Here is a 12,499-nt window from a genome sequence, read left to right on the forward strand (position 1 = left end):
TCGGCATAGAGGTGGTAGTTGAAGCCGTGAGAGTGTATGAGTTGGCCAAGGGAGGAGGTGTAGATGGAGAAGAGAAGGGGCCCAAGGACAGAGCCTTGAGGGACCCCAACAGAGAGGGGGAGTGAGGGGAAGGTGGTAGCATTATAGGTAACACTGAAAGAGCGTTGTGACAGGTAGGATGAGAGCCAGGAGAGAGCAGAATCTCTGAAGCCAAGGGAGTGCAGTATTTTGAGGAGAAGGGGGTGGTCAACTGTGTCGAAGGCCGCAGAGAGGTCAAGGAGTAGGAGCACTGAATAGTGGCCATTAGCTTTGGCGGTTAGAAGGTCGTTGGAGAGTTTGAGTAAGGCGGTTTCGGTGGAGTGTAGGGGACGGAAGCCAGACTGTAGGGGATCGAGGAGGTTGTTGTCGTTGAGGTGAGAGCATAGGCGGGTGTAGACGAGGCGCTCGAGGAGTTTAGATGTAAGTGGAAGCAGGGAGATGGGTCTGAGGTTGTTCGGGTCATTGGGGTCCAGGGAGAGCTTTTTAAGTATGGGGGTGATGTGTGCATGCTTCAGTGGGGAGGGGAAAGTGCCGGAGGAGAGGGAGAGATTAAAGATGTGGGTGAGGGAGCTTAGGATGGAGGGGGAGGGAGGTCGTAGGAATTGTGAGGGGATAGGGTCGAGGGGGCAGGTGGTGAGGCGGGCATCAGAGAGGATCTTGGAGACTTCCTCGATGGTAGTAAGGTCAAAGGTGTGGAGTGTTGGGGAAGCTTCAGTATGAGGAATGTAGGGTGGGGTGGAAGAGGAGGTCAGAGCAGTGGTGGGGCCGTGGGAGAGGGGTGATGAGGGGGTAGCTGAGTGAGGGGGAACGGGGTTGGAGGGAGTTTGAGCAGTGACGAAGTCCCTGCGGGTAATGTCGAGGGGGAGGGGGGATGAGGGGGTAGCTGTGTGAGAGGGGACGGGTTGAGAGGGCTTGTGAGTTGCGGCAATGTCCTTGCGAATTGTGTCAATCTTGTTTTTGAAGTGATTGGCAATCTCAAGGGCGGTGAGTGAGGTGCTGGGTGGAGGTGGGGGTGGAGAGAGTAGAGAGTTGAAGGTGGAGAAGAGTCGGCGAGGGTTGGAGGAGAGGGTCTTGATGAGGGTCAGGAAGTAGGCTTGTTTGGCTGCGTGGAGGGAGGAGGTGTAGGTACGGAAGGCAGATTTGTAGTGGGCGAAGGCTTGTTGGGATTGTGTTTTGCGCCATAGTCGCTCCAGGGCACGACTGTGTCGTTTGAGGGTTTTGGTGTGATCAGTCTGCCAGGGCTGGAGTGGTCGGGGTCTGATGTTGCGTGTGGTTAAAGGCGCTAGTGAGTCAAGGGCTGTTGACAGCGCGTTGTAGGCAGTCATAGTCAAGTCGGGGCAGGACAGGGGGAGGATGCTGTCATGGAGTTGACCAGCTGCAGAGTGGAGGGGGGCAGGGTTAAGGTTGCGGAGGTTGCGGCTGGTAGTAGTGTGACATTTGGAGGGGTAGGCGTTGGAGGACGAGGAGATAGAGAAGGTAATCAGGTTGTGGTCAGAGAGAGGAAAGGGGGTGTTAGTGAGGTTGTGGGGAGCGCAGTGGTTGGAGAAGACAAGATCAAGAATATTACCGTTGGAGTGGGTGGTGGATTGTATGCACTGTGCAAGTGCAAAGGAGGAGGTTAAGTGGAGGAGACGGGCTGTGTCTGGGTTGTCGAGGTTGACAGGGATGTTGAAATCCCCAAGAATGATGGTGGGTAGCTCAGAGGAGAGGAAGAAGGGTAGCCAGGAGGAAAAGTCATCCAGGAAGCGGGGTATGGATCCAGGAGGCCGGTATATCACAGCAATCTTCAGAGGGGTTGGGGAGAATAGTCTGACGCAGTGGGCCTCGAAGGAGGAGAAGGATAGGGAGGGGGGGTTAGGGAGGACTCGGAAGGTGCTCTGCGGTGACAGGAGCAGACCAACCCCACCACCTTTACGACCGTTCGGTCTGGGTGAGTGGGTCCAGGTGAGTCCTCCATAGGAGAGTGCAGCAGGGGAGGTAGAGTCAGTGGGCTGGATCCAGGTTTCCGTGATCACTAGGAGGTTGAGGGAGCGGGAAACAAAGAGGTCGTGGATGGCGGTAAGCTTGTTGCACACCGATCGGGCGTTCAGGAGTGCACATGAAAACGGGAGGGAGATTTTAGGGAGCAGGGGGACAGATACTAGGTTTCGGGGGTTGCGGTAGGACGTGGAGTCGGGAGGGTGTTGTGCGGGTGAGGGAGGTGGTGGAGGGCCAGGATTCGGGGAGATGTCCCCCGCGGCTAGGAGGAGGAGAAGGGTGAGAAAGGTGGCATGGGAGCGGGATGTGCAGGAGCGTAAGAAATTCCTAGTGGAGGTGTTCGGGTCAGTGGGAGAGCGGAGTAATAGGAGGAGGTGGTGGGTGCCGTAGAGGGACAAAGGAAGCAGTGAGGACACAATATACAAAGGTTTAGGAGGAGCAGAGGGATATAGTGAATGGATTTTGGGAATGGAGGAGAGGAAAATGAGAAGGAGGAGTAGAAGAGGCATTTTGGGGGGGTGATGAGAGCAGTAGTAGGGAGATGATAGCAATGAGGGGGAGATGTACAAGTTTTGGGGTGGAGCAGAGGGGTAAAGAAATGAGATTTGGGAACAGGGGATAGTAATATGAAGAGGAGAAGAGGGGCATATTATATAAAAGTATACCCTATATATTCACAGACTTTGTTCAATACTTTGTTGAAGCCCCTTTAGCACCAATTACAGCCTCAAGTCATTTTGAGTATGATGCTACAAGCTTGGCACACCTATTTTTGGGCAATTTCTCCCATTCTTCTTTGCAGTACCTCTCAAGCTCCATCAGGTTGGATGGGGAGCGTCGGTGCACAGCCATTTTCAGATCTCTCCAGAGATGTTCAATCGGGTTAAAGTATGGACTCTAGCTGGGCCACTCCAGTACATTCACAGAGTTGGCCCATAGCCACTCATTTGTTATGTGGGCTGTGTGCTTAGGGTCGTTGTCCTGTTGAAAGATGAACCATCACCCCAGTCTAAGGTCCAGAGCGCTCTGGAACAGGTTTTCATCAGGGATGTCTCTGTAAGTTGCTGCATTCATCTTTCCTTTGATCCTGACTAGTCTCCCAGTTCCTGCCTCTGAAAAACATCCCCACAGCATGATGCTGCCACCACCATGCTTCACTGTAGAGATGATATTGGCCAGGTGGTGAGCAGTGCCTGGTTTCCTCCAGACATGACACTTGGCACTCAGGTCAAAGAGTTCAATCTTTGTTTCATCAGACCAGAGAGTTTTGTTTCTCATGGTCTGAGAGTCCCTCAGGTGCTTTTCGGCAAACTCCAGACAGGCTGCCATTTGCCTCTTACTGAGGAGTGGCTTCCGTCTGGCCACTCTACCATACAGGCCTGATTGGTGGAGTGCTGCAGAGATGGTTGTTCTTCTGGAAGGTTCTCCTCTCTCCGCAGAGAAACACTGGAGCTCTTTCAGAGTGACCATCAGGTGCTTGGTTACCTCCCTGGCTAAGGCACTTCTCCCTCGATTGCTCATTTTGGCTGGACTGCCCACTCTAGGAAGATTCCTGATCATTCCAAACCTCTTCCATTTACAAATGATGGTGGCCACTGTGCTCATTGGGACCTTCAATGCTGCAGAAATTTCTCTGTACCCTTCCCCAGATCTGGGTCTTGATACAATCCTGTCTTGGAGGTCTACGTACAATTCCTTGGACTTCATGGCTTGGTTTGTGCTCTGACATGCACTGTTAACTGTGGGACCTTATATAGACAGATTTATGCCTTTCCTAATCATGTCCAATAAACTGAATTTCCCACAGGTGGAGTCCAATCAAGTTGTGGAAACATCTCAAGGATGATCAGTGGGAACCAGATGCACCAGAGCTCAATTTTGAGCATGTGGTTTTTTTTGTTTTTTATTTTTAATAAATTGCAGAGATTCAAAACGAACTTCTTTCACGTTGTCATTATGAGGTATTGTTTGTAGAATATTGTGGAAAAAATTAATTTAAACTAGTTTGGAATAAGGCTGTAACATAATAAAATGTGGCAAAAGTTAAGCTCTGGGAATACTTTCTGGATGCACTGTATGTAAGTGTGATAAGCGGCACTTGCATTTCTGCTTTTCTGAATGTTTTTTAATCTGTCTATACCCTTTGAGTCACCATTAAATGCTTTGTGTTTGGTGGTTCCTTGTAGATGCGAATGTTGGTACTGACCCCTAGTGGAGGAAACAAGTACAACCTGATTAATGGACCCAGTTTAATTTTGCATACTTTTTTTTATGGTGGAATATAAATATTCACAAAATATATTACTGCAATCATTTTTATTTCATTTTTCTTGTGGGTGTATTATATATCTATGCCTATTGCACGCTTCAAGGAGCAGGGCCCTCCTATCCCTCTTGTATTGAACTGTATTGTTGCTGTATTGTCTCCCATTATATTGTAAAGCGCTGAGCAAACTGTTGGCGCTATATAAATCCTGTATAATAATAATAATATTAATTGCACGCAGCTATTGATATTAATATCACTGACTTTATCGCATTGTGGTTTATAACATAAGATCCTTGCTTGCACTGGATGGGGTACACTGGAGGTACAGCTGTATGATCCTTTATGTGACATTTTTTAGTGGACTGAGAATGAGAATACATACAGGTGAGGAATGACTGAAGAGAGCAGGAGTACAGGAGCAGCTTTCATATTACTGGTTAGAAAAAAAGTTGCCCAATCCTCAGTCCTTTATCAATTGGCTGCAGTGATTACACAAGACGTTACATTTCCAAGGACTTAAAAGCAGAAATCAAAACAAAACTTTTTATGAGCCATGCAGTGGGGCTACAGTCTGCACTGCATGGGCTAACTGCTCGTTTTTGTCTAGGGGTGATAACAGTGAAGATACATTTACTGAATCTGCCAATCCTTGGAGCTCAAGACCGATTCCTGCCGCTTCTGCCTCCTGCACACTAGCAGTCTTGCAAGTGGACTGTTCCTGACGTCATCATGCTCATAGACCTTCTCCGGGCGTGAGGACAGCTCGCCATAGGGGAACGCGGTTTTCCAGAGGATCGGAGGACAGGGTAAGCATAGCATAAGTTTCACAATTATTTTTATCTACACACTGTCACCAATGAAGTACAGCGTCATCATATAACTGGTGCAGGGGAGATCAGGGACACTGATTAGCGGCAGTATGTGAAAAAAATAAAAATAATAATAATTTTAAAAAATTTTATACATTTTTTTTTATTACATTATTTAACATTTTTTAATGATTTTTTTCTACTCCTCTGACCATAGCAATACAATGTTACCATAGTAACATTGTACTACCTTGGGCAAGTGATCAGGATTCTTTTTTTTTCACATTATGAGTGCTTATACCAATGAATTTCATGAATTTCATTGGTATAAGCAAGCATTTTTACTGAATGAAATTGATTCATTCAGTAGTTTTTGTTGTGCTCAGGCGTGATTGGCCTAGTCTGTACACATGACCACTGTGACCAATCACAGCTAGCAGTACAGTTGTAAGTAACAAATGGCATGAAAGGAAGCCACTCATTGTTTACAACTGTCATGTGATCTTCTGTGATTGGTCACAGTGATCACATGACACTGGCAGCGGGCCAGTGCAGTGATCCGACATGTCTGGTGGATACAGCTGGTGACAGATCGCACGGGAGAGTGTCCTTCAGGGCGTGGGAGGCGCAATTCTGTTGGGACGTCATGTGGTATCCTCCAGGGGTGGACTGACAACTCATGGGGCCTCCGGGCAATAGGGGATCATGGGGCCCCTGTGTCCTTGCCCAAACTCAAAAAAGCCTATGAAAAAGGTACCAGGGGCATCTCATGGGGCCCCCTACTGACCCCGGGCCCTCGGGCAATGCTCGAGTTTCCAAATGGTCAGTCCGCCCCTGGTATCCTCCCAAGATAATATGGATCCCGCTGGACCATCATCCTACAATAGGCTGTCCTGCAGAAGTAGCAGTTGGAGGGTTAAGTCAAACCATTTAACACTGACCGGATTGCTTACAGTGATCAGCTTTTTATTCATTTATGTAAAACCTTCATCCCAAAAGGAACAACTGCTTTGTGTTAGCAGTTTGGCTTCAATTTGCTAGTGTATCTAAATCTGCTAGTATACCTAACACTCTCCAGACTGACAATACTACTGTCCAAAGGTCTCTCTGTTGCTCTTTCATTCAGAGTGGAGGCATTCTAGGCTACTTTCGCACTGCTCCACCGCAAAAACAGAGCAAAAACGCATAGGCATTTTTACCGCGCTTTTGCCGCGCTTTCTGAGCGTTTTTAAAGGGCACGTGACCTAAAAACTGCACCAATAACGCTTTTTGAATTTCTTTTCGGGAGTTTTTGAGGAGCTTTATAGGAGCTTTTCAGGAGTTTTTCAGGTGTTTTCCATTGAAAAGGCTTTTTTTTTAACTCACCAAACATGCCCCAAAGATGCTGCAAGCAGGAGTTTTTACACCGCACCGCATATGCAACACCGCAGTGTGAAAACAAACATAGATATACATTCACATACACAGGTAAGTGTTTTTCTTGCGCTTTTCAGGCACTTATTTTTAACGCAAAAACGCTTTAAAAACTCCTCAGCGTGAAAGTAGCCTAATACAGGAGGTGTGTTACTGACCAGATCACCAGGTGAAAACAGAAGGAAAAAAGCCTAAAAAAAGAAAACTAATGCGGTCGCTACATCTAATGATTGGCAAGCTGCAATATATTACATTTTTGGTTTTGGCTTTAATACCACTTTAAAATTTGTGCTGTAAAAGCTTGTCAATATTTAGTTTGTGACAATAATTCTTGGTTAATACTGAGATACGGACTTGGTTGCTGTTGTGGTATTCGTACTTTTCTTTTGAGACGTACAGCTTGCATCTTTGTGGTTATTTTATTTTTAGAATTCATGTTTTCTGCAGATAATATGGGGTTGATTTACTAAAGGCAAATAGACTGTGCACTCTGCAAGTGCAATTTCTCCGGGGCTTCATAAATGAACAGAAGCTCTGCTGAATTCCATCATCCAATCATGTACAAGGAAAACTGCTGTTTTAAAATTTTCCTTGCACGTGATTGGGTAATCTTTGCAAAGTGAAACTTTCCCCCATTTACTAAGCTCTGGAGCAACTGCACTTTTAGAGTGCACAGTCTATTTGCCTTTATCAACCCCTATGTTTTTCAAGAGCTGTGACCTTCAGTTTTAAAGTTGGCTTACAGTAGTATTAACCACTTGCCATCCATCCTATAGCAGAAATACTGCTACTGGGTGGCAGGGCTGCGCAAAATCATGTGTATATACGTGATTTTGCAGTTCCAGGTAGGGGGCGTGCACCCTACCCGTAACGCCATTGGCGGCCTCAGCTGTCGCTCACCGGGTCCCAGCCGTTAATTCTCCGCCGGCACCCGGCGATTGCTGAGTATCACTGACATGGGAGAGGTCTGTATGTAAACAATACAGATCTCTTCCCATGTCAACTCCTGCACACTGCTTTGTATTGCTCTGCATAGCCTAAATTTATGACAAAATTTGCGTTTTAAAATTTTTTTTACTGGACAGTAATAGCAAATTTTAAAATTTTTTTACTGTACATTTAATAGCAAAAAGTCAAATTATTGTTTTTTTCTCAAAATTGTCTTCCTTTTTTTGTTTATAGCGCAAAGAATAATACAGAGGGGATCAAATACTATCGAAATAAAGCTCCATTTGTGGGAAAAAGGACATAAATTTTATTTGGGTGCAGCGTTGCAAGACCGCGCAATTATCAGTTGAAGTAACACAGTGCCGTATCGCAAAAAATGTCCTGGTCAGGAAGGGGGGGTAAATCCTCTGGAGGGCAAGTGGTTAAGAAAAATGATGCGAACTTTGGATCCAAATGTCTTAAATCTGTACTCTCATGCACCCTGGTCACAAACTCATGAGAAGCTTTACTACACAAAGTTATACCAGATATGAGCCAGTACTAATAAACTCTGATCATGTATATCTTTACTGTTACTAAGCCAATCACAAGGAGATCATGGAGCCCTCCTACTCTCAACTTTGGAAGAGTGAGTTATTTGTGGCAAAAGCTTCTAATGTTGGTCCTGAAATGCCAAGATGATAGGAACACCCCTCAAATGACCCCCTTTTTTGGACAGTAGACACCCCAAACTATATGCTGAGAGGCATGTTGACTCAATGGAAGATTGCATTTTTTAACCTAAGTTTTTGGAAAATTCCACATTTTTTTTACACAAAGTTGTCATTTAACCTCCCTGGCGGTCTGATTATTTCAGATTTTTGGTGCTGAAAGCGGTTCCATTATTTTACATGGAAATATGTAGTTTTTTTTATTGTAGGCTGTAATATTTAGGAATAACTCACTGAAATCTGTCCGAACAAGTGTCTAGTAAACATTCCGGGTATAATAAAATTTGAAACACAAAATCATAATTTAATAAATAATCATAAAAAATAATAATATAATAATAATACATTTAATTTAATAATATAATCAAACCAAAAACATTGAAATTTTAAATATAGCGCCAAGTTCGCACATCACTGAGCAAAGTCGCAAAATTGTTTTCAGTGTCTGATGACGAATTTCTCCACGAATCATTATCACTCAATTCTGCAAGTGGTTCTGATTTACTATCGCTGTTCTCTAGCTGATCTTAAACTGCTTTTGACCTAAAAGGACGCTTTTTGGACGCCATGGACTTTTCTAAGTTTCCAGGCAGAAAGAACAGTCAAAATGCAGACAGGGGACAGGACAAAGCACTCGGGACAAAATGTATGTGAAATGCTTTGAAACAGCAATGTTTACTATGTAAAATTCGTTTTGAAAAAAACTACTTTTTTTTTCATTTTAAAATTTCCCGCCGCCGCCGGCACCCGTACATCTCAACGTCACAGGGACCGGAACACAGAAGCCGAATGCCGGCATCAGCCGGAGGAGATGGCCGGGGATGCTGCAGGAGACACATCGCGGGAGCGAAGTACAAGGTAAGCTCTGCAGGGACTCCCTATGCAGCGCCGCATGGTAAGCCCGAGTGTAGCTCGAGGTTACCGCTTTTGGTACTGACATTTTACCCCGAGCTACACTCGGGAATACCGCCAGGGAGGTTAAATGATATATTACTCACACATACCATGGGTATATATGGAGTTACACCCCAAAATACATTCTGCTACTTCTCCTGAGTATGGGGATACCACATGTGAGAGACTTTTTGGCAGTCTAGCCTCATACAGACCCCCATCCCTGGCTCACCTTGACTACATCCCTGACCATGGCAGTCACTTGCTATCAAACTATCGGCACCTGTGCTTCTTTGAGCCTTGTACCTCTGTCATCACATTCAGGGGTGTTCGGACCAGAACCGCAAGGGAAGCCCTCTTGTCAAACTAGGCCTTCAACCTATACTCATGGTCAGGGGCGGACTGACAACTCATGGGGCCCCCGGGCAATAGGGGATCATGGGGCCCCTGTGTCCTTGCCCAAACTCAAAAAAACCTATGAAAAAGCTACCAGGGGCATCTCATGGGGCCCCCTACTGACCCCGGGCCCTCGGGCAGTGCCCGAGTTTCCAAATGGTCAGTCTGCCCCTGCTCATGGTATATCAAATGAAACTTCTCAAGCCAACATCAACAATCCAGTGGGATAAACCGAATTCGGGTTATATTAATAGCAAGCAAGAGGGAGAAGGTCTTTTCATAGTTTAGTATTTAGAATCATTTGTATTAAGATAAATAAGCTACATTATGCCGATCATCTCCATGAGGGTCGCGATGATGTAACCGCTGTAGGTCCACCTGATGCATTTCGTCCAATGGAACGTCATCACTGGGGCAACAGAGTATAGTATATTGCACCAGCGCCCCATTCTGTGCAGAACTGCACCAGATTTTGCATGCTCAAGTTTTTGTAAATAACCCCCAAAATATTGCAGCTTATCAGTCCTTAGATGTAATGGCTGCATTAGTTTTCTTTTTTTTATATTTTAACATTGTGATTCTGCCAATTTCCTTTGTAGGGTACACTGCTCTGTATCTAGGGGGAGCAGTGTTGTCACTCCAGGACAGGACAACAGAACACTTCACCCTGTCCTCATCTTCATATCGTTAGATGGAGATGTTCTGCAACCCACAGAGGAGCACTGGGAAGGGTTGATAAAATGGATTAGGATTTTTTGGGCAGCAGAGGCATTAAGTTGACAGCTAAAAATTAGATGTTAGGAGCTCACTGGATTTCTGCAAGGATCAGCAGGTTTTCTCTATTCAATCTTCTGGCTGGGGGCATATCCTGGACCATCTGGAGTTTAAGGACTGCAGAGCAGGTCAAGGACCAGGCTGTGCTGTCTCATAGGTGTGTCCATATAACAAGGCTGATTGATGACACATCATTGCAGGTAAAGCATATTTATGTATTTCAAATGTGTCTTTAGCAGCTTGCATTGAGCTCAGTCTTCATTTATTTTATTATATTGGCCTTAAAGGCTTAGTGTTATATTACTTTTACCACACTTTCCATGATGTCACCATCGTAGCAAAGGATGAGTGTAGAAGCGGAAGGGTTTAGGGTGTCGATTGACAAAAACAATAAAGGGAAATGAGACCAGAGTAAAAATCTAACAGTCCTCACCATTCTGTTTCGGAAAATGAAGCTCTTTCTGTTTGTCTACAAATTTCCTTTACTCTGTTGCTGCCTTGCCCTACAAAAAGGTAGGAACCCATACAACTTCCACAATTAAGAATGTGTATTAGGAGTATTAGTTTCTGATTGGGTTCTGGGTATGTTCTGTTAGGGCAATGAAGCTACCTAAACAGTAGGAGGGATAATTGTTGCTTTGGGAGTTCCTTTATCATCAATATTGGAAGACATTTCACAATTGTCTAGTGTAGCCTTTCTCAACCAGGGTGACGTGGACCCTTTGGTTCCTCCAGAGGTTGCTAGGGGATCCTTGAGAACGAATCAATTTCTGTCTTTCCAATAAGTAACTCCTGACACCGGCAATCTTTTTAGCTCTAAGTAAGGGGAGCATTCTTCATGTGACCACCTAGTAGGTCCCATCTCTCAATGGTCACTAATTTAAGGTAGTCCTTCTCCCACTGACCACCAACTAAAGGGACCCGTGTCCAATGACCTGATAAGGGAACTCTACAGTTCCCACTCTCTACACTTCTTTTATTGCCATAAATATTACTTGTTTTCTTTCATTATAACTACTGAAAATACTTTTGGTCTATATAGTGTTACATGGTTCTAATATGTCGCATTGGGGTTGATTTACTAAAACTGGAGAGTGCAAAATCTGGTGCAGCTTTGCCTAGAAACCAATCAGCTTCCAGATTTTTTTGTCAAAGCTTAATTGAACAAGCTGCAGGTAGACCTTGATTGGCTGCCATGCACAGATGCACCAAATTTTGTATTCTCTAGGTTTAGTAAATCAATCCTATTGTTTATTTGGCAATGCTAACTATTGGCAAGGGTTCCCTGCAGCCCTAAAGTTATTTCAAGAATTCCTGCATGATGCAGACGTGGCATTTCTGGCAAGATAAACAGCTATTATCTGTACTTAAATTGGTTGTAAAGGCATTCTGTGCATGAAGGTAAAAATCCTTCTTTGAGCAGCAGTACCCCCAGCCCCCCCAATACCTGCCTGAGCCTTCTCTTCATTCAATGATGTGAACAAAAGCAGCAGTGCTCCCAGCAATCTCCGTCTTCATTGACTGAGACAGCAGCAGGAGCCATTGGCTACTGCTACTGTCAAATACAGCCAGTGAGCCAATGAGGATATAGCTGTCGACGGGGCCAAGCCACACTCTGTGTGTGAATGGACATGCAGAACAGCAGCTCGGGAGCAAGCCTGCTTGGTGCCCCAGTAGCAAACTGCTTGCTATGGGGGTACTCAGCAGGAGGGAGGGGCCAGGAGTACCGGCGGGGGACCCGAGAAGAGGAGGATCAAGGCAGCTCTGTGCAAAACCACTGCACAGAGCAGGTAAGTAATAACATGTTTATTTATTTTTTTAAATTGCCTTTAATATTGCTTTAAAAATAATATTTCTTGAAAACGAATGCAGCCATCACATCTATGGACTCATACGCTGTAATATATTATTAAAGAAAAAAATCTAATGCAACCATTCCAACACTTCAATGAAAAAGAACACAGAGGGGGCGCAAATACCTAGTGGATTACCCAAGATTTATTGAGATAAAGAGAAAAAGACAATTTCATACTTACAAACGGCAGTATGAAACAGACGATGGTCAACCAACATGGTAGCAGTTTCCAACTGTTGGTGATGTCGGCACACTGACGCATTTTGGGGACTTTGGGGACTTCTACCCTTCTTCAGAGCTTCAGCTTGACCAATGGTCAACCAAAATGGTAGCAGTTTCCAACTGTTGGTGATGTTGGTACACTGACATGTTTCGGGAACGTGTCCTCTTCCTCAGAGCTTCAGCTTGACCAATG

The sequence above is a fragment of the Staurois parvus genome, unplaced genomic scaffold (genome assembly GCF_062004578.1).
Source record: "Staurois parvus isolate SC_StPar_1 unplaced genomic scaffold, SC_StPar_1.0 ptg001133l, whole genome shotgun sequence".
NCBI lineage: Eukaryota > Metazoa > Chordata > Amphibia > Anura > Ranidae > Staurois > Staurois parvus.